Source organism: Peromyscus eremicus, chromosome 6 (genome assembly GCF_949786415.1).
Source record: "Peromyscus eremicus chromosome 6, PerEre_H2_v1, whole genome shotgun sequence".
In the NCBI taxonomy this organism is placed as follows: Eukaryota; Metazoa; Chordata; class Mammalia; order Rodentia; family Cricetidae; genus Peromyscus; species Peromyscus eremicus.
The window spans coordinates 111,934,513-111,957,771 of NC_081421.1; the positions used below are offsets into that span (position 1 = coordinate 111,934,513).

The window sequence follows — 23,259 nt, forward strand, 5'->3', positions numbered from 1 at the left end:
GTCTACCTAGAAAACATTAGAATAATAATTCTTTAAACATGCCCAAATGTTAATTATGAAATGAGCACAGAGAATGTTATAAATCTATATATAAAATAATCATTAAAAATATAGAAGAAGATTTCTTTTATACTTGATTTAACAAATTGTTTGGAAAAATTTAGTAAAGAGTGCCTATAGAAGAAACCTAAAACTCTTAGCAACAACCATCTAAAAACACAAGAAACAAGAAGATGGTGGTGCATGCCCTTAATCCCAGCACTCGGGAGGCAGAGGCGGGAAGATCTCTGTGAGATCGAGGCCAGCCTGGGCTACCAAGTGAGTCCCAGGAAAGGCGCAAAGCTACACAGAGAAACCCTGTCTAGAAACCCCCCCCCCCAAAAAAAAAAGATGCATGAGTACATCAGATTGTAGGTAAGAAGACATTTTAGGTATGTTGTGTTGGGAGACATGGTTGGTTGGTTGGTTGGTTGGTTGATTGGTTTTAGCTTTTTGGTGGTGTCCTGTTTTGATAATCATTATTTTCTTAAAAAAAAACAAAAAAAAACAAACAAAAAAAAAACCACTTTGGAGGAATTCTGGAGAAAGAAGTTGAGAAAATTGTAGTAAACTATAAAACAAATAAAGAGATTTCTCTTTAGCTTAAATAGTCAGTCATTTGTCCTGTTGCTATGACACAGCATCTGTCATATCATTTGGAAAGCACAGCTTCAGGGCTTTCCAAAATATTATATACTTGTTCATATAAAAAGTCCATACATGTGAACAGTGTGTGCATACATGTATATGTGCACATTAAGTCTTTAGCCTGTTGCTCTACAATGAATCAATATATTACTTGCCATTTAAAAATATTTTAATACATTTGCAGAAGAGTCACTAATAATCTTTTCTGCATATATTTTAAAAACATGGCTCTATAATTCCTATACTAAGATTAGTCAAATTTAGTTCAATGTCAAACAAAATACTCAATCGAACCTGAGTCTACCCAAACCTGTTAGAAGCATCTTGAAGTACAAACACACATACACATTGTTTACATGTATGGAATTTTTAATATAAAAGTGTATAACATATGAGAAAGGAAAGACAGATGGTGAGTGATCGCATTGAAACAAATGACCCACCATTTAGGTAAAAAAATAATAAGATATTTCCACATTTAAGTTGTTATAATACCAAACTTCGGTGTCATTAAAACTTTATTTCAGTTGTTTAAGATGTATATAGCCTTGGAGATGTATGTATGTATGTATTGAGAAAATGCCCTCATAAAATCTACCTCTGAGGCATTTTCTTAATGCCTCATTAAGGTTGATGGGGGAGGGCTTTTCCCATTATGGGTGGTGTCATCCCTGGACTGGTGGTCCTGGATTCTATAAGAAAGCAAGCAAAGCAAGCCAGTAAGCAACTTTCCCCTGCATTAGATCCTGCCTTAAGGTTCCTACCCAGGGTGAGTTTCTGCCCTCCCTGCTTTTTATGATTAATTATAATATGGAACTATGAATGAAATAAAGCCTTTCCTCTCCAAGTTGCGTTTGATAATGGTGTTTGATCCCAGTAATAGAAACCCTAAGTATGACACTAACTAGGCTTGTCACAAATTATTGTCATGTGTCAGTCAGTCTTCCAAGAGCTAAGATTACCAGGTTGCACTGTCCAAATATTAATTAGAAGAATAAGTTCCATAAGAAAATGTAGGCAGGCAATGGAGAAATAAGATTGATATAAAGCCTAGAAACAACAAAGAAAAGATTTGACTAAATAAGTTTTTTTTTTTAATTAGGGGAAAATGAATGTTAAACTAAATAAAAGCCAGAGAGTAGGAAAGAACTTCAAATATATTCAATTCTAAGAAATAATTACCAATATATAAAGAATAAAGAAAAAAAATGACTCAAAAGATGAAATGAAATACATGTTATATACAGAAGAAGGAGCCACAGGTGCATCCTAGAAAGGATCTGGTGCATATTTACCGTTCATGATAAGGTGTGAGAGCATTCAAAAGGAACAATACGATTGTTAGCATTGCAGCTTGGAAGGAAAGCTAGGATTAGCAGCTGGAAGCCAAGGAATATCACAAAGTCACTTCACAAAACAAACTTCACACAAGAGATTTATTGGAACAGAAAAAAACAAGGCGTTGGCTGCCTCTGCTCAAGTAAGAAACAGCAGCAAATTGAACAGGATAGAGAGCTTATATAGTTTCTTGGGAAGGGAGTGAAACTTTTCAGGGTTGAGCTTTCCAGGATGGTGATTGGTAGGATTTCATGTCCAGAGATTGGGTTTTTTACTCTGTAGAATGGGGGCAGGGTCCAACAGTTAGGGCAGTTAGAGTATTCTGTGGAACCTGACAGTTAGAGGTCCTTGGGGAAGGGGCCTGGCCACTCCTTTGGCTCTAGGGGCTTACAACAATATATCAAAATTAGCATGACAGGGCTTTCCAAACTTCCATGAGAATGGCTCACTCTTGGGGCTTTTCATTCCTTCAATGAGATGCATTCTTTTAAAGCTTTGGTGACAACCTTCCCTAACAGGTCTAGATGATGGGAAGGGACCTGTGGGACAGCTTTCAGAAGAACACCATGAGCAAAGCAGAGGACTGTCATCAGTGTCAGAAAATGGTGGGAAGTTTCATATCATGTGATCTAGTCTGCAATTACCTATGTGATAAGGAGCATGGAGAGCTTGGTATTAGGTACGTCTATAAATAGTATCTGTAAAAAAGCAATGCACAGAAGAGCTTCTCAACTCGTCCCTCAATGCAGAAAGTTACACAGAGGCATGGTCTGATTTCTTCAGGCTGTGGGAACTGGCCTCTTAGAGTGCAGGTATTCTAAAGGGACATGCCCATGATCTAACAGGGTATATAACCCTACTTACTTCAGAAGTTCAGAAGACAAAATCTGAAACATAGCTAAGAGAAGAAGTCAAGTTGGAAAATGTTCTAGAAAGTTGTGATATGAGCTGTCCTACACATTTTCTCTTCTTTTTCCAAGCAAAATTTCACTGTTGGTAATAAACTTAATAAATGTGTTAATCATTATTTCTTTAAATCAACACACACACACACACACACACACACACACACACACACACACACACACTCACACACTAGCAGCAAAAGAAAATCTACTTGAAAACGCCTTTTCCCTTTGATCCTTTCTCCATAGTGCCCATAAGTTTAACATCCCTAGCCTGTCTTTGAATACTACTCCTTTTGTCCAAGGGAAATAGCTTGCTTAGATAACTACTAGCGTCCTATTTATTTCTCTTGTGACTCTGAGACCTTCTGTGAGTTAAAGGCTTCTCCTTCAAGAAAATGTCCCCAGAGTATATTTTGGAATCTTTGTCAAATACCAGATGGCTAAAATTATATACACTCATGTTTGCGTCTTCTGTGCTAGCCTACTAAGTAAAACTAAGGAGATGAAAGACCTCTACAGTGGAAATCTGAAGAGATTAAGAAGACACTAGAAGATGGACAGACTGCTCATGTTCATGGGGCAGTAATGTTAATATTGTGAAAATAATCATCCTACCAAAAATATTTTACAAACTCAATGAAATCTCCTTCAAAACTCCCATGATATATTTTAGAGGAAAAAAAATCTTATAGTGCATATGAAATCATAAAAGACCCTGAATAACTAAAATTATTCTAACCAAAAGGACAGTGCTTGAGGGATTACCACACAAGACTTAAAGCTATATCACCATAGAAGTAAAAATAGAATGGTAATGGCATGAAAATAGATTTAATTAATGTTATCAATAATATTATTATAATTTATTTACAAATTATTAATAAATTAATAGAACAAAATAGAATACCCAAACTTATGGAAGTTCACATAATGACAGCCACCTTGATATTTGATAAATATTCCAAAAGCACACATAGTGTCTTCAACAAATGGTTCTCAGAAAACTCAATGTCCACATGTAGAAGAATGAAATCAGACTCATGTAATCAGACTCATGTCTGTCACTCTTCACCCCCAACCCCCAAAAAATCAATTCCAAAAGCATCAAAAAGGCTTCAATGTGAAATCTCAACTACTGGAACTTCTAGAAGAAAACATAGACAGTACTGTAGAAAATAAAGGTGCACAAAAGGACTTTCCAGATACGATGCTAAGGATTGACAAGACCTCATAAAACCAAAAAAACCTTTATGCACCAAGCAAAACTACCCATTTAGATGTGTCTGATAATCTGAACAGCAATCCTTATACTTTCAGGGCAGGCATTTTATTCACACAGCTCTCTCCTCTCCCAAACATTACATTTGTTATTCGTAGATGATGGAGTTTAGTGGAGGAGTCTGATGCTCCTGTAGCTTATTCTCCCTATTTATTAGGCAAGCAGACACACTGTGAATCAAAAAATGCCAGAAAGTTTCCCTTAACGAGAATTGTGGGAAATTCAGTGCCTGAATAAGCGACCCAGGTTTTCCAAATTTATAAATCAAACCATTTTCCTTAGAGCAAAATGAGGGAAGGAAGATAGAGCTTAGATAGAGATGCCCTCATGTTTGAAGTCTTTTTACATGCAGAGAAGCAGCAGGAATAAAGACCCTTGTCCCTAGTTCACTATTTTTATTTGGCTTCAAATTACTCAATACAATTATTTCTTTAAATTCATAATAAAATAGAGTTCAGAGGCTAACTGTACTTTTAAGAAATACCTTGATATAGTCTCTTAATAGGAAGTATTTGCCAAAGGTCAGTGCTTCCAATTAAGCAGTATCTTTCATTGAGCAGTATTCTCCATAGGCAGGATTTTCCAATCAGCAGTGTTTCTTTTTTTTTTTTGGTTTTTCGAGACAGGGTTTCTCTGTGTAGCTTTGCGCCTTTCCTGGAACTCACTTGGTAGCCCAGGCTGGCCTCGAACTCACAGAGATTCGCCTGGCTCTGCCTCCCGAGTGCTGGGATTAAAGGCGTGCGCCACCACCGCCTGGCTTCAGCGGTGTTTCTTAATGTACTGCTTTCATTTTAAGGGAGAAAGTACTTGAAAGCAAAACATTAACCCCACATTCAGGACAGTTTGAGCATCCCTCCCATTGAGCACTGAATGGCTGTAGTGCTCGCTCCCCATTCATATGAGACATTCTTCTGTTTTCATTGGTTTTGTTTTCTACAGTCAATTGTGCATGGTTACCAAGAGAAAATTTCCATAAATAATTCACAAATTTCAAATAACTTTAGTGCAATATATATTTGCATTATTTTAATCTATGTAGTTGTTAGTCTCATGTGTAATTAACAAATTAAATTTCATCATAAGAATGTATGTGCAGTAAAAATATACTCAGGTATGTCATGTATTTGGAGAGTCTTGGACTGCATCTCCCATATGTGATGTAGAATCACCAACAAAAAAAAGTATTTGTATGAGTTCTTAAATATACTCTAAGTGGTGGTAGCTCCTTCAACTTGTTAAAGTGTTCCAGATAACCCAGAAAAGTTCTCAGACTCTACTCTGAAATTTGAAATGTAACAGAAAGTTAGATTAATTGGGAGAAGGGAAAGAAAAACAGTTTCTGGTCCTAGGTAATTCTGTATTTGAAGAGTGTGGGGCAAGGAAGTGCACAGCATATTAATGAACTCATCATCAGGCACTTGCACCTAGAGCACAGTCCATGTGCTGTGTGTTAGCAGAGGAGGCTAAAGATCCAATTGACATCAGAGACTACTAAGTGGTTTAGTAGAGGAAGCAGCACATAAGAATTTGGTTAAAAGTAAGTGAATTTATCATATGATTCTCACAGCAGGAAGCTTATGGTCTGATAGTAAATCTAGACGTAAATCTGAACACGTTTCTAAATCGTGTGTGTGTGTGTGTGTGTGTGTGTGTGTGTGTGTGGTGTTTTGCTTATTGTTATTTTGGAAGGATGTTTTTTTCTAAATAGAATATAAGCATTTCATATAAAATGAAAACAGAGCAACTTTTAATTACTCATGCCTTCACTCCCCATTGATTTCCACACCATGTAATTGCATATAAGATGAAAATAAATTCAATTGTTCCATACCACACATACTGCACACGCCTCATTCTCACATTGCTTAGTCTTTAAAACTTAAGGAAAGAAAGCTTAAAGATTTGCTGATGAAGGTGTTCAGTTAATTAACAAATAGTAAAGTAAGAAACACTTATTTTAATTACTCTCTTCCACATTTCCTCCCTCGAGAACAGGCCCTTTTCATAAAAGAACTTTGGTGCTTTCCAAATGAGGTGGGTGATAACAAAGAAATTGTAACTATTCTAAAAGAAATATGGAGAAAGAGACTGGACATTGTTTATTCATTCATTTATTACAATTAGTGGAAATGGGAAGTCTATTTTATTTATAAGACAAGAGATAGTGATTAACCAGGTAACAATATATACCTTCATACAATATGTACAGTGAAGTCCTAGTTAATGCTGCTTGTAGAATGAAGTCATTATGTTCAATGAAGGGACTATAATTTCAATATATCTGGTGTACCAAAGCAAGCTCAAGGTTAATTTCTTTCCCCCCATTTAACTAAATTCATTCTAATACTCTGTAATATTCCTTTTGGCATTTCAGAATTCATCCTTTTGCTGATTAGCTACAATAAAGAATTTCCCAAAGTGTACAAAGTTATTTTTAAATAAATACTTACTTTGACCTTCAGTGTTCATTATATTGGTATCTAGGAAGCCAAACATGTAATTATAGAGTAAATTTGGATTCTAAACTTAAGTTAAAATATTTTAATTTTCACCATATGCTTCCTCCAGTGTAATTATATAGTACATGGAAACTTTACACAGCACATATTTTTGAGTTATTCTTAAGATTTATTTATTTCATTTTACGTGTATGTGTCTATCTCTGTGTGCACCATGTGCTCACAGGTGCCTGCAGAGACTAGAGAAAGCTGTCAGATCTGCAGGAATTAGAGTTACAGGCAGTGGTGAGCTACATCATATGAACCCAAGTCCTCTGCAAGAGCAGAAAGTGCTTGTAACCACCGAGCAATCTCTCCAGCCCTTTCTGAGAAGGCTTTTATGTTGTAAAGAAAATACCTACTAGACAGATGCCTGAAACCTGTTGTCCTAGTTTGCTTTTTTTTTATTGTTGCTGTGATAAAACACTGATGAAAAGCATCATTTGGAGAAAAGGGTTTATTTGGCTTACAGGTTACAGTGCATCATCCAGGGAAACTATGCAGTAACTGAAGCAGAGATCATTGAGGAACACTACTTAGTGATTTACTCCCCAAAGTTTGCTCAGCCTGATTTCTTATACAACCCAGTACCAACTGCCCAGAGGTGTCACTAACCCAAAGTGTACTTGGCCTTTCCACTTCAATCATTAATTAAGAAAGTATCCCCAGATATGCCCACAAATCAATCCAATGGAGGCAATTAGTCAATTGAAATTTCCTAACTTTAGGTGACTCTATTTTTTGTGAAGCTGACAAAAATCTAACCAGCATACATGCCAACAAATGAGATGCAGGAGATGAGCAACTATTATCTTGTCTGAGAAGCAGTTGAAAATGTTCAACTTTATACATTACCTTTGGGAGAATGTTGAAAATACAGGATAATCAAAAACCCACAACATGGGGAGGGGGTGCAGAGCATGAGATACCTTAGGACACTTCGTCCTAAACGGGATGTCTCCATCAAATTGCTCCCCTTAAGGCTTCTGTAAAGAAAGAAGAGAAAGAGGAAGAGGAGGAGGTGGTGGAAAGGTTATAAGATCCAGAAAGAATTAGGGACACCAAGGAAACAAAGCTTTTTACACACAGCAGGACCAACAACACACATAAGAACTCACAGAGACTGTAGCAGCCAAATGGGTTCCCAGTGCTGAGAGGGAAATAGATACAGGCCCTCATCCCTAACCCAGAGGCTACCTCCAATTGATAATCACTCATAATCAGAAAGTTAGTTTTCTCCAATGGACTCTCTGGATATACAAACCACTCTTCCTTTTGGGGAGTGGAGTGGTAAGACGGTCTCTTTATGGAGTCCTGGCTTCCCTAGAGCTCTCTGTTTAGACCTGGCTGTCCTTATACTCAGAGATCCTCCTGTCTTTGCGTCACAAGTGCTGAAAGTAAAAATATGTGCCACCGTGGCAGCCCTACAAACCACGTTTAAGGGCAGGCTCTGTGCTCAACAGTAGATTGCCAGCACAAAATCAGCTCAATGGCATTTTTGGAGGTTCTTTGTCTCACAATGCTTTTTGTCAGGGCTCTCTACCACCCTCTCCTCACCTGAGAGGTTTTTTATACATTATGGTTTCTGGCAGTGTTTTTATGGGATTTCTCTGTGTGTGAATGTGTGTGTCTCCATCTACATATGTTTCTTGTAATTTTTCTTTGTCTCTTTTTCTTATGTTTGTGTTTTATTTTATAACTTTAGATGACTATTTGTTTTCTAAAGAAAAAGAGAACGATAGGGTATAATTTGGATAGAAGGGGAGGTGGGGATGATCTGCAAAGAGTTGGGGAAAGGGAAACTGTAATCAGAATATACGGTATGAAAAGAATTCTATTTTCAATAAAAGAAAAATGGGAAAAAGAGTATACAGTACAATCAACATTGTATTCATTCAGTGATACTTATTGAGAGGTCATCACAAAGAAGATGTAATCAGAGAGTCAACAGGGTTGATGCATGTTGGCAGTATAGTTTACAAAGGCTTTGGATTTTAATTTTAATAAGCTGGACCCATAGAAAGTTTGCAAAGAGTGGCAAATAAAAACTTTAAGAAGTATATGTAAAGTATTTTTATAATGAACTTTAGATATAACAGGTAAATCAATGTCAGTTGCAAAAGAATTACAGTAATTACAGATTTGTGTTGAAAATATGCTGTAAAGTTTAATTTGTTAGTCACTGAATTCAAAGGAAAGCAAAAATAATTCCTTAAATTGGCACTTTCTGTAATAACTAATAATAACCATCTTAGCCTTGACCCGTACTTTAAATGGGACTGGATTTTTTTCTAATTTCTTCCCACATTTGTTTCTCATTGGAGGTACTGATCTGAGTTCTTTCTATAAGGCCAAAAGCTGTTTGAAGTAGAACTTTGTTGTGGAAAACTAGATATAATTGCAAAGTATTTTACTAATACTTAAACTATAAAAGGGCATTAGACTGTGTAGACAAGTAATGTGTCATTGAAAATCTTCTCTAAGGCTTTGGGATGATTTTGAAGAAATGGAAGAAACAGTTACAGTTATCGAGCCATTATCTATCCTGTAAAGTGTTTGTTTGTGTGTGTGTGTGTGTGTGTGTGTGTGTGTGTGTGTGTGTGTATGTGTGTGTGTGTATGTAAATACACAGAATGGAACTATAATATTCAATTCCATATAGAAGTATAGTTATAAAGAATGGGTGACAGGAATTTAAGGTAGCATTGTGCATTACATATGAGAATATTTGATCATAAACTCATAAATTAAGAACTAGTCTTTAAAAATGGGATGACTCACATTACATAAGCATCAAAGAAGTGGTGTGATATTATCAGCACTTTACGAGGGTCAATTTCACTCACTGTTATTTAGAAATGTAAAGTCTTGATGATGAAGAACAGTTAGAACAATATTCAACCAGCCAGCAAAAGCATCATAAATACTTCAATTATGGCTATGTAGCAAAGATCACGAAACTCAAGTACAGTGATGATGATGTTCAAAGATGCATACCTGCTGAGAGATGCTTCTGTATTTGATGAAGATAATAATGCCAAAAGTGAACATTTCTAGATTATTCATCCAGAGATATCAAAGGGCAGGAGAAGATATCTTTTAGCATATGAGATCAATAAGCCTAGAGATTTTGTGTCAGACGTGTTAAGTGTGAATTGCTATGGCGCAGTTTGACAGTCTAGGAGGCATCATGCCTCAGTAGAAAACTGTGAGCTGGATCTGTAGACGTGAGTTCAACAGCACAGGTACTGGTTCTTTAGGGAAGGTGAGATATGTAAAACAAGAAGAAAAATAAATCAGTGGAGATCATAGAACATTAGTTGTAAAAGGACATGAAAAGAAAACTATATCCAGAGGAGAAGTGTAAAATATGATAAGCATGAAAAGAAATAAGAGACAAAACTCTACAAACCAAAGACAGTTTTGATAAGGAAGGAAAGAGGTATCTCAGTCACACACTGTGGGCAGACAGATAGTGTAGAAGCTTTATTTTATTTTATTTTTGGCCAGAATATTGCATTCACAGTCAAGTCCTATGGATGTGAGATAATTATTTTTGTAGCATTGTTTCACTACACAGAATATCCTACAAAATAATATTTATGTAACATGTACATAAATAAGCAGTTAATGACAACTATAATATATTCCAAATCTAATTTTTGATGTTGGGTATTGAATTTAGGACCTCGTACATGGTATGCAAGCTCCCTATCACTAGGCTATATTCCAAGCTCAAATGCGAATCATTTCAAGGCAAATAGTTTTAATGTTTAACAGTATAAATTTTTTGTGTATATGGTATTACTTTTATTTTCTTTAATATAAAATATATTGTGATGAAAAAGGCTAATTATATTTATCAAAATAATCATGGTATTTCTATTTGTCATTATTCTTATTAATGATATCTGACATATGGTTGGTCATATTACCTCCTTGCAATTAAATATATTTGTAGATTATTTATTTATAATACCTATATTACAATTTAAGAACCTAATTACCTTATTTTCTGATCAAATAAGCATTAATATTAACTATAAACTGCCAATGACTTAATCATGCTTTTTTGCAGATAATCAAAAAATGATGACATATTTAATTTATTTATAAAAAAACTTAAGACTATCAAATAGAATGTCAGTTAGTGAGTCTAAAACTGTACCGACAGTTTTTAAATAATTACATTCCTGGTTATCTATTATTTTGACTTGTATGGCTTATTGCTCAGAAAACCATTGCTAATGATTGAAAGTGATGGCTAAATTTTAGACATACTTTCCTCTCCACAGTCAATGGTTTGGGAAAGAAGATTCAAAGTTCCTTTTTAGTTTATCTTGAAAGTAGGGTTCATAATCTCAAATGCTCAAGGCTGTGGATCTAGTTGGTCCAATGCACCAAGAAGCTTATACCAGCTAAGTAAGATGCTATCCCTTGGCTGAAGGCAAGAGTTTTCCCCCATATAATGATTAGAAAATGTTGCAGATGGAATACAGTCATTGATGATTACTGTGGAAACAGAAAAGTTTAATTGGTTAGTAACCTGTATTTGTACACAATGTCAAGTAATAGACACGATTTTGGTCTTTAATATGACTTTTTACCTCCTATATTTGTGTAGGATGGGTCTTCGTGGAACTTGGAATTTTGATTAAATAATGTATTTCCTCATTCTCTTGTAACATGAGAGAAATTGGACTATGTAATTGCAGGGTTCTATTTTACTCTTATTGTTTAAATTACTGTTTTAATTGTACATCACATAGAAAAAATTATAGGAATAAACTTGAGATGGTTATAATTACAATGGCATTGAGGTTAAATATTTAAATTCAGGGACATATTTTTCAGGCTTAAAGGCATATTGTTCTCATATGTTGGATATCCAAGTATGGACAAAATTGCTCCTATTCTACTCGATCTGTTGTTATAATTTTGCTCAAAGTTTGGAAAGAACTAAAAAAAATTGTATGATCAGAAGGGAAAAAAAGGAAAAATACCAGCTTACCATATTTTACTATACAGAAGCATAACCAGTAAGACAGGTCATCTCTGACATACTCATGACTGACTAGAATGCCTGGCCCTCACCCAAATCTCAGTTGGTTTTTGCTTGCAGAGCTTCCCTCAGCTTCTGGTGAGGGCAAAGCACTCTTTCACTTCATCTTTTCTCCTGATGAACCTCATTTTCAGGTGATGAGGGAAAGATCTGCTATTTGAGTTGACTTCTGGAAAACATGAAAAATGCCATATAGAGTCTCTCCATTCATATTTATTTTCAAGACTGGAATTAAATACTGGGAAGTTGAAGAAAAGAAAAATAACATTTTCTTTCCCAAGTGCATTTTATAATTCAGTGTTATGAACCAGGCTTTGGGACTTGGGCTCTGGGAATTGAAGTATGAAGTACAGGGTTAGTTCATCTCTTGATGTATACTACATCTTCTTGCCTTTCTTAGAAATGATTAAGATTAGATAATGAAAAATTTTCCAACTTCTTGAACTTCAACCTCTGGCTTCAATTTTCAGGAAGGAAAATATATAAATACAAATCATGCTTGAAGAGTTATTGAACATGAGAATCAGTCTTAGGACAACAAGCTGACCAAACCAGGCCGGGATTTTTCTGATCCACTCCCCTATCTAGTCTTTTCAGTCATGAGGACTTGTCAGAGGAGTGGCTATCTTCTCACCCTTGATTCATAATTCAAGTTCCCTGCTAGATGAAATCTCAGCTCCATCTCTCTCATATCTCCCATTCATCTCTCTCTCTCATCCCTCCTCCCCACCACTAGGATAATGTAATTCCTATGCTAATTTGTACTTTATCCCTTGTCTGTGGGGACTCCTTATTGTACCATCATCAGTAACTCCAGGTCTGCTTCTAGTAGGATGAGAATTTCTAGGGAAAAAAGTTTATATTTTCTATCTAACTTTTTAACTATGAAAAACAGTGTTGCTAGTAGAATGTTCTCACAAAGTGTTAGCTCTGTCCCCAGACATGATGGGTGGTCCAAGTAGTCTTAGATGGTTACAGATATGCTTTCTTGTCTACCCTAACTTAATTGGGTCACACCTAATCTACTTTTGTGGGTGTGATGTTTTCCTGCATTATTTCACATGTATCCCTAGCTATGGTCCTTTATCCCACTAATGACACTTTACCAATCTGTTGTTGACTGGGGCTTCACTCCAAGTTTTTAAAGGTGACAATCATTTGAAAGACTGACTACTAAAGCACATAAATATGCTTCCATGAACATGAGTCTCTATTAAAGAGGAATACACTGAAATATCCAGTGTAACATTCCAGAGGCCACCAAGGTTCCCTTATACATGTGTGTTAAAACAGGATCTTCTTTTGCAAATTTATCTTCTTATGTACTCTTCTTGGTCCTCAGTGAACTTCTCAAGTTCTATCTCATACCTTCACTTGCCTAGTACATATACCATGATGCTGGTCTTCTGTCACACATACCTTCTTTTTACATTAAAGCACCACACATGACTAAATGTAGTATAATCACTGGTACCCACTCCTCCCCTTGGTATATGGTCTCCTACTATCTCATGGTGGTCAGGAATTCTCCAGCCATCCCAATCTAGCCTCAAACTCATAGTAATTCTCCAATCTTATCCTACCCCCAAGTTCTGAGATTACATGTGTGAGGCACCATAACCTGATGGTGCCTATTTCAACCTGATTCTGAATTTGAGGTATTCTATTTAGAACAGATGAATTTGCTTTGGTAAATTAATATGAGTCAAGAGAAACTTATTAATCAATTTAATATGTTGTATCCCACACTCCTAGCAAAATTCCTTTAAAGTTTTCTTACTTTTCCTAGGGAAATTTGTTTATTGATTTGGTAGTAAGCATATTAATAAAATAGACATGAGTAGGTGCCATGCAAATATTTATTGATAGTATCTAGGTTATTATGTTTGTACCTATATTTATCTATCTAACCTCTACATTTATAGCTATTTCAGAATGTTCTTGTACAATTAGTAGTTACTGTCCATTATTGTAAATAGTAGTCTTAGTAGTCAGTGATCACAGCCAAATTTAGAATCTAAAGATAGATCAAAGTAATTAATTGGTGATCTCAAAGGGTCACCTTCTATTCTGGACAGAATCCAACTTGAGTGGGTGCCTAGAAGCAATTCCTCCCTTGGTCTTCCTTTTTCTATCTTTGGCTCCTTCGTGGCTCTGATCTCTGTGTCATAATTCCATCCTGCTGCAATGTGTTGAGATCAAGGCAAAGTGACATATTCATGGCTACATCCGGATGCAATAATAATGAATTCTTGCATTCTCCAGATTGAGAAAAAAATACAAGAATACTAATATATCAAACTAAAGGGACAAGAAGAAAACAAAGCATCCTCAAAAGCTGCAACAAAGGAAGTTTCTACTTGATTCATATTGATCGCCTGCCTCCAACAGCATTGTATCAACTTGATTAGTGGCTCTTCTACAAGGCCCCCTTGGTGGAACTGGTGAATATTTGGAAAAGAATGCATAAGGCAAAGGATTCTGTCTTGCTCAGTTATGCTCTCTCACACTCACCTTCTCCTCCATCGTGTATTCTTTCTCTTGGTATTTACATGTAAGCACATTGAAGAAGAATAAAGTTCAGATAATAATCACATTACACTTTATTTTGTCTGGCACCATAATTTATAAATACATCCATAAACGCATTCATTCACTTTAACTCCAGAGTCTTAACTACTTTTAAAAGCCTATTTATGTACCACACCACAGTCCTGGGAAGTCAGGGACAGATTCAATTAGGAAATATGATGTTGATTTCATTATATGAATCAAAAACCTGACTCTACTTCCCCATTATTCCTCTCTCTGGGATCTCTGTTAGCCAATATGTTCTCTCTCTAAAAATTAGGAAGGAGTGCAACACTTTCTGAGGAGACCATAAAACCATCAGAACAAATTCCATTTGGCCAGTAGAACAGAGCTGAATTGTAACCACATTTCACCAGGATAAATAGTATCAAGGACATACCTGCACATTCACATTATCACATGACATGCCCCATCTACATACCCATTCTGAAGAGGATCAGAGTGAGAACACCATTGGTTGCTTTTCATTCTCTTCAGGATCACTTCCTTCCACTATGAACCTCCTCTTCCATAAGACAGTTTAACCTGACATGGTCAAAGGGGTAGAGGATGAAAACAAAAGGGGAATGGTACTTATTTACCTGGACAATGCAACACCACAGCTATGCTGCTTTATAAAAGTATACTTTTCATTGAGTAATATGCTTTCAAAGGATCTTACAGATTTTCCATTGAGTTTTCTCTGAAGCTCTCTGAATTTAGGAGGATACACCTCTATCTTCAGTTAGATACCAAGGCCTCCTAAACATATAGATACATCTTTCTGCTACTATTTTCTTGTCTCATCAGGAAGGCCTATAAGTAGAAAATGCAGTGTGTGTCCTTTTCCCAATACTTCTTTCTTCCAAGTTTATTTGGTATCCCCCAAAACACATGCACTCCTTTACCAGATAACATCCTCTGGAATGAGGATCCCAGAGAAGCAACACTTTTCTTATCTAACCACCAGACACTTAAGATGTTACTGTCTCTAAATTCCCCAGTCTAAAGTTACCTATCCCTACAACTGGAGAATATTCAGGCTCTAATCATTTCTGTTTTTGCAATATTTCAGAGCTATCCCGTGGGTCTGCCTCAAACAAACCAGATTACTATTAGAAGATAGGTCCCACTCCATCTTTCCCACAGATGTATGGGGAGGGGATATGAGAAATCACAGGAAGCTTCTGTATTCAAGTAAATCTCTTTAGTGATCACCTCACAAAATCCTCAATAAAAATAGGAGGCTTTGCACAAAGATACTTCATATCTCGTAGTTGGCCCCACAAATCTATGCCCAAATTATGCATAAGACTGTAAATAGAGTGTTTCTTAAAGGCAATTTAAAAACACATGTCATGGACGATTAAAATAACCCTCATATCTTGGTAGCTTAAGGAATGTAAGATTTATATGTTGTGACTGTGTACTCATCAGCAGGGCTCTATTCTGCATGGTTCTCCTAGATGCTCTGTGATGGAAGCCAATAGTCCAACCATTAGATAGAGCACTGATAGATTCAGTGGCAGGAGGAATGGGGACATGGCACAACACATGCTGGATCTTATTCACCTGGCTTCCCTAGAGTTAAACAGTAAGTCATTGTCTTGAGGGAAGGGACAAGAAATTGCCAATTACTGTGTAATCTGTTACATACTCTGGTTTCCAAATCTAACGGTCAATGCTCAAGACATCTTTTCTTGAACTACCCCACTCCATTAGACACAAAGGTTGATTCTTCCATCTTCAAAACACATTAGAGAATTTGAACTTACTTAAATGTTTTTGTGTGTGTGTGTGTGTGTGTGTGTGTGTGTGTGTGTGTGTGTGTGTGTGTATGTGTGATAATGACATGCACTATTTATTTTTACATAAAGAAATAAATCTTGGTTGAATTTTTTTCTTTTTTCTTTTTTTCTTTATTAAGAAATTTTCTACTCACTCCACATACCATCCATAGATTCCCCTCCTCCATACCCTCCAGCCCTCTTTCCCAAGCCACCCTGCATTCCCACATCCCCCAAATCGAGGTCTCCCATGGGGAGTCAGCAGAGCCCAGCACACTGAGCCTAGGCAGGTCCAAGCTCCATCCCACTGCACAAAGGCTATGCAAGGCATCACACCAGAAGCCTGCCCATAGACCAGGGACAGATCCCAATCCCCCTGCCTGGGTGCCCCCCAAAGAGTTCAAGCCAAACAACTGTCTTCTGTACCCAGAGGGCCTAGTCGAGTCCACAGTTCATGGGCTTCCACTAGTGTGGCTGGTCATCTCTGCATGTCCTCCTATCATGATCTTGATGTCCCTTGCCTGCAATATCTCTCCTCTCTTTATCTATTGGATTCCCGGAGCTCAGTCTGGTACCTGGCCGTGGATCTCTGTATCTGCCTCCATCAGTCACTGGACAAACGCTCTATGATGACAGCCTCTGAGTCCTCATCCAAATGAATCTCAGCTGAACTGTTGCTCAAAAGCCTAAAAGCTTAACCAGGCCAAAAGCTTCTAGTTTCTGGTCTTCACATTTATATACCTTTCTGCTATCTGCCATCACTCCCTGGGATCAAAGGCTCACTTCTTGGGATTAAAGACGTATGTCACCATGCCTGGCTCTTTCCAATTTGGCCTTGAACTCACAGAGATCCAGAGGGATTTCTGCCTCTGGAATGCTAGGATTAAAGGTGTGAGTGCCACCATTTCTAGCCTCTGTATCTAGTGGCTGTTCTGTTCTTTGACCCCAGATAAGTTTATTTGGGTGCACAATATTTTGGGGAACACAATACCACCACAAGATTTCTCCAACTTCTTTATGTGGGCATTTAGAGCTATGAATTTTCCCCTTAGCACTGCTTTCATGGTGTCCCATAATTTTGGGTATGTTGTACATTCGTTTTCATTGAATTCTAGGAAGTCTTTAATTTCTTTATTTCTTCCTTGACCCATTGGTGATTCAACTGGGCATTATTCAGTTTCCATGAGATTGTAATTTGTGTTGTTGAAATCTAACTTTAAACCATGGTGGTCTGATAAGATACAGGAGGTAATTTCAATTTTTTTGTATCTGTTGAGATTTGCTTTGTGACCAAGCATGTGGTCAATTTTGGAGAAGGTTCCATGGGGTGCTGAAAAGAAGGTATATTCTTTTGTGTTAGGGTGGAATATTCTGTAGATATTTATTAAGTCTATTTGAGTCATAATGTCTGTTAGTTCCCTTATTTCTTTGTTAAGTTTCTGTCTGGAAGACCTGTCCATTGGTGAGAGTGGGGTGTTGAAGTCTCCCACTACTAGTGTATGGGGTTTGATGTGTGATTTAAGCTTTAGTAATGTTTCTTTTACAAATGTCGGTGCTCTTGTATTTGGGGCATAAATATTCAGAATTGAGATGTCATCTTGTCAGATTTTCCCTGTGATAAACATGTAGTGTCCATCCCGATCTCTTTCAATTGATTTTAGTTTGAAGTCTATTTTACTAGATATTAGGATAGCTACACCAGCTTGCTTCTTAAATCCATTTGATTGGAAAGTCTTTTCCCAGCCTTTTATTCTGAGGTAGTGTCTGTCTTTGAAGTTGAGGTGTATTTCCTGTATGCAGCAAATGGATGGATCTTGTTTTTGTATCCATTCTGTTAGCCTGTGTCTTTTTATAGGTGGATTGAGACCATTGATATTGATGGATATTAATGACCAGTTATTGTTAATTCCTGTTATTTTTTGGTGGTAGTGTTGTATGTTTTCCTTCTTTGTTATTTGTTGGTATGGAACTATCTATTGCCTGTGTTTTCATGGGTATATCTAACTTCCTTAGGTTGGATTTTTCCTTCAAGTGTTTTCTGTAGGGCTGGATTTGTGGAGAGATATTGTTTAAATCTGGTTTTATCATGGAATATTTTGTTTACTCTGTCTATGTTGATTGAGAATTTTTCTGGGTATAATAGTATGGGTTGGTATCCATGATTTCTTAGTATCTGCATAACGTCTGTCCAGGACCTTCTGGCTTGTAGAGTCTCCAATGAGAAGTCAGGTGTTATTCTTATGAGTCTGCCTTTATATGTTACTTGGCCTTTTTTCCTTTGTAGCTCTTAATATTTTTTCTTTATTCTGTATGTTTAGTGGTTTGATTATTATGTGGCAAGGGGAGGTTTTTTTTTTTTTGGATCCAGTCTATTTGGTGTTCTGTAATCTTCTTGTATTTTTATAGGCATTTGCTTCTTTAGGTTGGGAAAGTTTTCTTCTATGATTTTGTTGAATATATATTCTGTGCCTTTGAGTTGGTATTCTTCTCCTTCCTCTATCCCTATTATTTTTGGGTTTGGTCTTTTCATGGTGTCCCAAGTTTCCTGGATGTTTTGGGTCATGACTTTGTTTGCTTTAGTGTATTCTTTGACTGATGAATCTATTTCCTCTACCATATCTTCAACACCAGAGATCTACTCTTCCATCTCTTGCATTCTGTTGGTTATACTTGCATCCATAGTTCCTGTTCATTTACTCAGATTTTCCACTTCCAGTATTACCTCAGTTTGTGTCTTCTTTATTTTCTCCATTTCAGGTTTGAAATCTTGAACTGTTACCCTCACTTGTTTAATTGCTTTCTCTTGGCTTTCAAGGGATTTACTGATTTCTTCCCATTTTTTGTTTGACTTTTCCTCAATTTCTTTAAGGGAATTTTTCATTTTCTCTTTTAAGATCTCTAATATGTTCTTAAAGTCATTTTTATGGTAGATATCTTCTGTTTCTTCTGTGTTGGGATGTTCAGGTCTTGCTGATATAGGTTCTGATGGAGTCATACTGGTTTTTATGTTGTTGACTGTATTTTTGCACAGGCATCTACCCATCTCTTTCTCCACTTGGTGCAAGTGGGGTCTGTGTCTGAGGGAGCCTCACTTGGTCTGATTGATACTCTTGATTCAGTGGGAGCTCTTGGTCTAGTCGATGCTGATGGACTCTTTGTCTCAGGGAGCAGCTCTTAGTTCAACTGGCGCTTGCTGTGGCATGGTCTGTATGTCAAGTGTGTTGCTGATTGGTCAGTAAATAAATCACTGATTGGCCATTGGCTAGGCAGGAAGTATAGGCGGGACAAGGAAAAGAATTCTGGGAAGTGGAAGGCTGAGTCGGGGAGGGACACTGCCAGCCGCCATCAGGACAAGGAAGATGTAAGGTACCAGTAAGCCATGAGCCATGTGGCAAAGTAAAGATTAATAGAAATGGGCTAAATATAAGAGTAAGAGCTAGACAATAACAGGCCTGAGCTAATGGCCAAGCAGTTTAAATAATGTAAGAGTCTGTATGTTTATTTTATAAGTGGGCTCTGGGACTGGCGGGACTTGGTGGCGGGAGCTGGAGAAAAATTCTCCAGCTACAAATGGCGTCCAACGTGGTGGCAAGAGTTTCCACCTAAAAACTTAGAAAAAAGATTCTAAAACGGAACTAAAAACAGCTTCCTAATTGTCTCTCTCAAATGAGCAGCAGCTGCCGGTTTGAGCTACTGGCGGGTTCCTAGCGTGCGCTCTCGACCTGCAGTATGGTGGGAATGAGGCCTCTGCAAGTAGCACATTAAACTGTGTGGTGAATTTAGCCTTTGCTAGTACAAAACAAAAAAAAGAGGTTTCTGGGCTACACGCTACTTTGGTAAAAGTGTAGACCCACTATTTCTGAGAGTTATGGCTCCCAGAGCTGGCGGAAAGCAGACCACCGCCATGTTGGGAAGCTGAAGTGGGCGGAGCCAGCAGCCACTGCGCCGTTTCAGGCTTAGAAGGCTGCAGTTTAAAGCAATAGGCTCACGCTAATATAAAAAAATAAGCCACGTAAAGATGGCTACCACACAAAGAATCTGGATTATGTTCTCTTTGATATTCGTAACTACAGAAAAACATTTGATTGTAAAAGCTGTTGAGTTATGCCAAAATGTATATTTTAAAGGTAACTTGACTTCAAAATTTGGATATAAGGATATGTTGCTTTGGAAAAGAGTCTCTGCTCTTGTTTCCACAGAAAGCCAGAGACTATGGATTTGTTCCAGATTAAGATACATCAGGTTTGACCAGCCAAGACCCCCTGAAAGGTCTCCAATGACACCATGGCCCAGATGATTCAACATCCAGAATGGTTTCAAGTCAACTGGCTCAGATATACAGCCTCACGGACTACTCCATGATCCTAAAATTTTCTTTCTGTCTCCAGAAGATACAGCGCCCCCCTCCAGCAGGAAGTAGTAAGAGAAGCTACGCCCAAATTCCCAAATATACCAAGCTGGCTTTAGAGATGGAATTGGCTCACTCCCCCTCTAAACCCAGACATATTGCTCAAAAAATAAAAATGGTTAAGAGATTCTTGTGTCCCAAATCAGAAGAGCCCTCTGGTGTGGGACAGAGAAAAAACAATATTTTTATTTAAATCAGGTTGATTATAAATACAATCTCTTTCTAAAACAAAAAGGGGGATAGTTTAGATATGATAGGAGGAAAGGGTAGATTAATTAACCTACTTTTAAAGAGTAACAACTTGTTTAAAATGTTTTACATTGCTATAGATTTTAGTTTATTGATACAAATTTAAACTTAATTTTGTTATACTGTATATATATTTCTATTCTTGTTTGAGGTATTATGTTTATGTAACTCATTTAAAATTGTAATGGATAATTAAAAAATAGATTAATAGTTAGTCATCTATGATAATATTTGTAGCCATGTTAGTTAAGTCTTCTAGGTATACATAGATATATTTCAGATAGATAGGTAGTCTTCAAACACTTCAAAGACCTACAGAATATGGCATTTAAAATGTTTTAAAAATTTAGACTTTCTGGATAGTGAGACATGTCTGCTCCTGACAGCACCGATTTACTTCAGAGAGGAGGATGGGCATCGAAGACACTCCATACGGAGTTTATCTTCACCTTGACAAAAATAGCCATTTGGGCAAGAAACTGTTCTTGCCTGGACTGCCTGATCAACTGGACATGCAGGACCCATCCAAAGGTGACCACTGAACTTTGCTTGACAAAATGGTCCTTCAGGTTCCTGCTTTGCAGAGAAAACTGCCAGACATTCTACAAGACACAGAAAAAAGTGAATAAGAGACTCTAGGCCTGTGGGCTGAAGACAGATGCCCCAACTTTACAAGAAAACTTTGCATGACTGTCCAGGCTCAGCTATCTCTGTCTACCCTGCAAGACTCCCAAAAGTTGCTTGCATCCTTCTCCCATTTCTCAGGTAGTGTTATATCCTTCTGAGGTCTTTGATGTGGTTAAAGACTAGATACTTACAATTTTCCTTAGTTATAATAAAAGATAAGTTAGATATAAAACCTTAAACTCACAAATATAAGATAGATAGGATCTCTTCTTTAATATTGTATCTGTAATTCTTGCTTGATAATTGTTTTGTTATATGTAATTTTACTATGTTAAAGTTAAAACCTTCCTTTTTAAGAAAAGAAAAGGGGAAGTGCTGTGGGATGGTCTGTATGTCAAGTGTGTTGCTGATTGGTCAGTAAATAAATCACTGATTGGCCATTGGCTAGGCAGGAAGTATAGGCGGGACAAGGAAAAGAATTCTGGGAAGTGGAAGGCTGAGGGAGAGAGACTGCCAGCCGCCATCAGGACAAGGAAGATGTAAGGTACCAGTAAGCCATGAGCCATGTGGCAAAATAAAGATTAATAGAAATGGGCTAAATATAAGAATAAGAGCTAGACAATAACAGGCCTGAGCTAATGGCCAAGCAGTTTAAATAATGTAAGAGTCTGTGTGTTTATTTTATAAGTGGGCTCTGGAACTGGCGGGACTTAGTGGCGGGAGCTGGAGAGAAATTCTCCAGCAACAGGCGCTAATGGGCTCTGTCTCAGGGAGTAGCTGCAGTCTTAAAGCCTGGTAGATGGTGGTAATCTGACCTGTCTGTAGGAGGTCTGCTTGCCAACTGGCCTGAAACTGGGACTCTTAGTCTAATCAGATGCTAGCGGGCTCTGTCTCAGGGGACAGTTGCTGTCTCTGAGGGTGGGTGGGATTGGGGGGAGGTGGGGCTTGGGTTACAGGGTCTGATGGGGGATGGGGTAGTCTGACCTGTGTGCAGGAGGTCTGCCTGCCAACTGGCCTGAAACTGGGACTGTAATGGGTGGTGGTATTATGGCACAGGGTTGTGCCCCTGGGCCCAAAGACTAGGGGCTGGGGAGTTTGGGTATGAGGATAAAGACTCATCTCTTAGTCCAATCAGGTGCTGGTGGGCTCTGTCTCAGGGAACAGTTGCTGTCTCTGAGGGTGGGTTGGATTGGGGGGAGGTGAGGTTTGGGTTACAGGGTCTGATGGGGGATGGGGCAGTCTGACCTGTGTGCAGGAGGTCTGCCTGCCAACTGGCCTGAAACTGGGACAGCAATGGGTGGTGGTGTAGGGGTGCAGGGTTGTGCCCCTGGGCCCAAAGCCTAGGGGTTGGAGAGTTCAGATATGAGGATAAAGATTCACCTCTTAGTCCAGTCGGGTGCTGGCAGGCTCTCTTACTTAAGTATCTTAATTTGGGTTGTTTATTCTTCTTACTAGTGCTGCCTAAGATTCCCTGTGGACTTGTATTTATCAACATTCACTCTCTCAGAGATCTAGGCAAGCCTATGAATGATAAATCTAAAGTATAGATATTTAGTACTCAGTTCTTTCCTGAGTTCATGATCACTGTATCCAACAATCCATTTGATATTTGTGCTGAGATGTATAACATCTCTAACAAGTTCAATATGAGCAAATTTAATTCTTGATTTCTCATCCTAAACTTGCTTATTCTCAGCCTTTCTCACTTTACTAAGTAGACTAAGTAAACCAGGTGTTCTGTGGCATGTCCTACTTTGCTTGTGTGAAAACTGTGAACTGTATTCTAGAGTTCTTACATAACCATCATTAATGTAAATTATGCAACAACTATCTTTTAAATATATC

The 23,259-nt window shown here is 37.6% G+C and overlaps 1 long non-coding RNA gene across 4 annotated transcripts in view; it reads left to right on the forward strand.

Annotated features, from left to right (window-relative positions):
• Nucleotides 1-23,259, forward strand: part of LOC131913613 (uncharacterized) — a 42,934-nt gene that overhangs the window by 13,878 nt on the left and 5,797 nt on the right. For 2 of the 4 annotated variants that reach the window (XR_009379934.1, XR_009379936.1), the window contains exons 3-4: nucleotides 14,038-14,216; nucleotides 15,810-15,937. This is a non-coding gene — a long non-coding RNA (uncharacterized LOC131913613). Of the gene's footprint in view, nucleotides 1-14,037; nucleotides 14,372-15,809; nucleotides 15,938-23,259 lie in introns of those variants that run through there. The other 2 variants (XR_009379937.1, XR_009379935.1) reach the window with 2 other exon arrangements.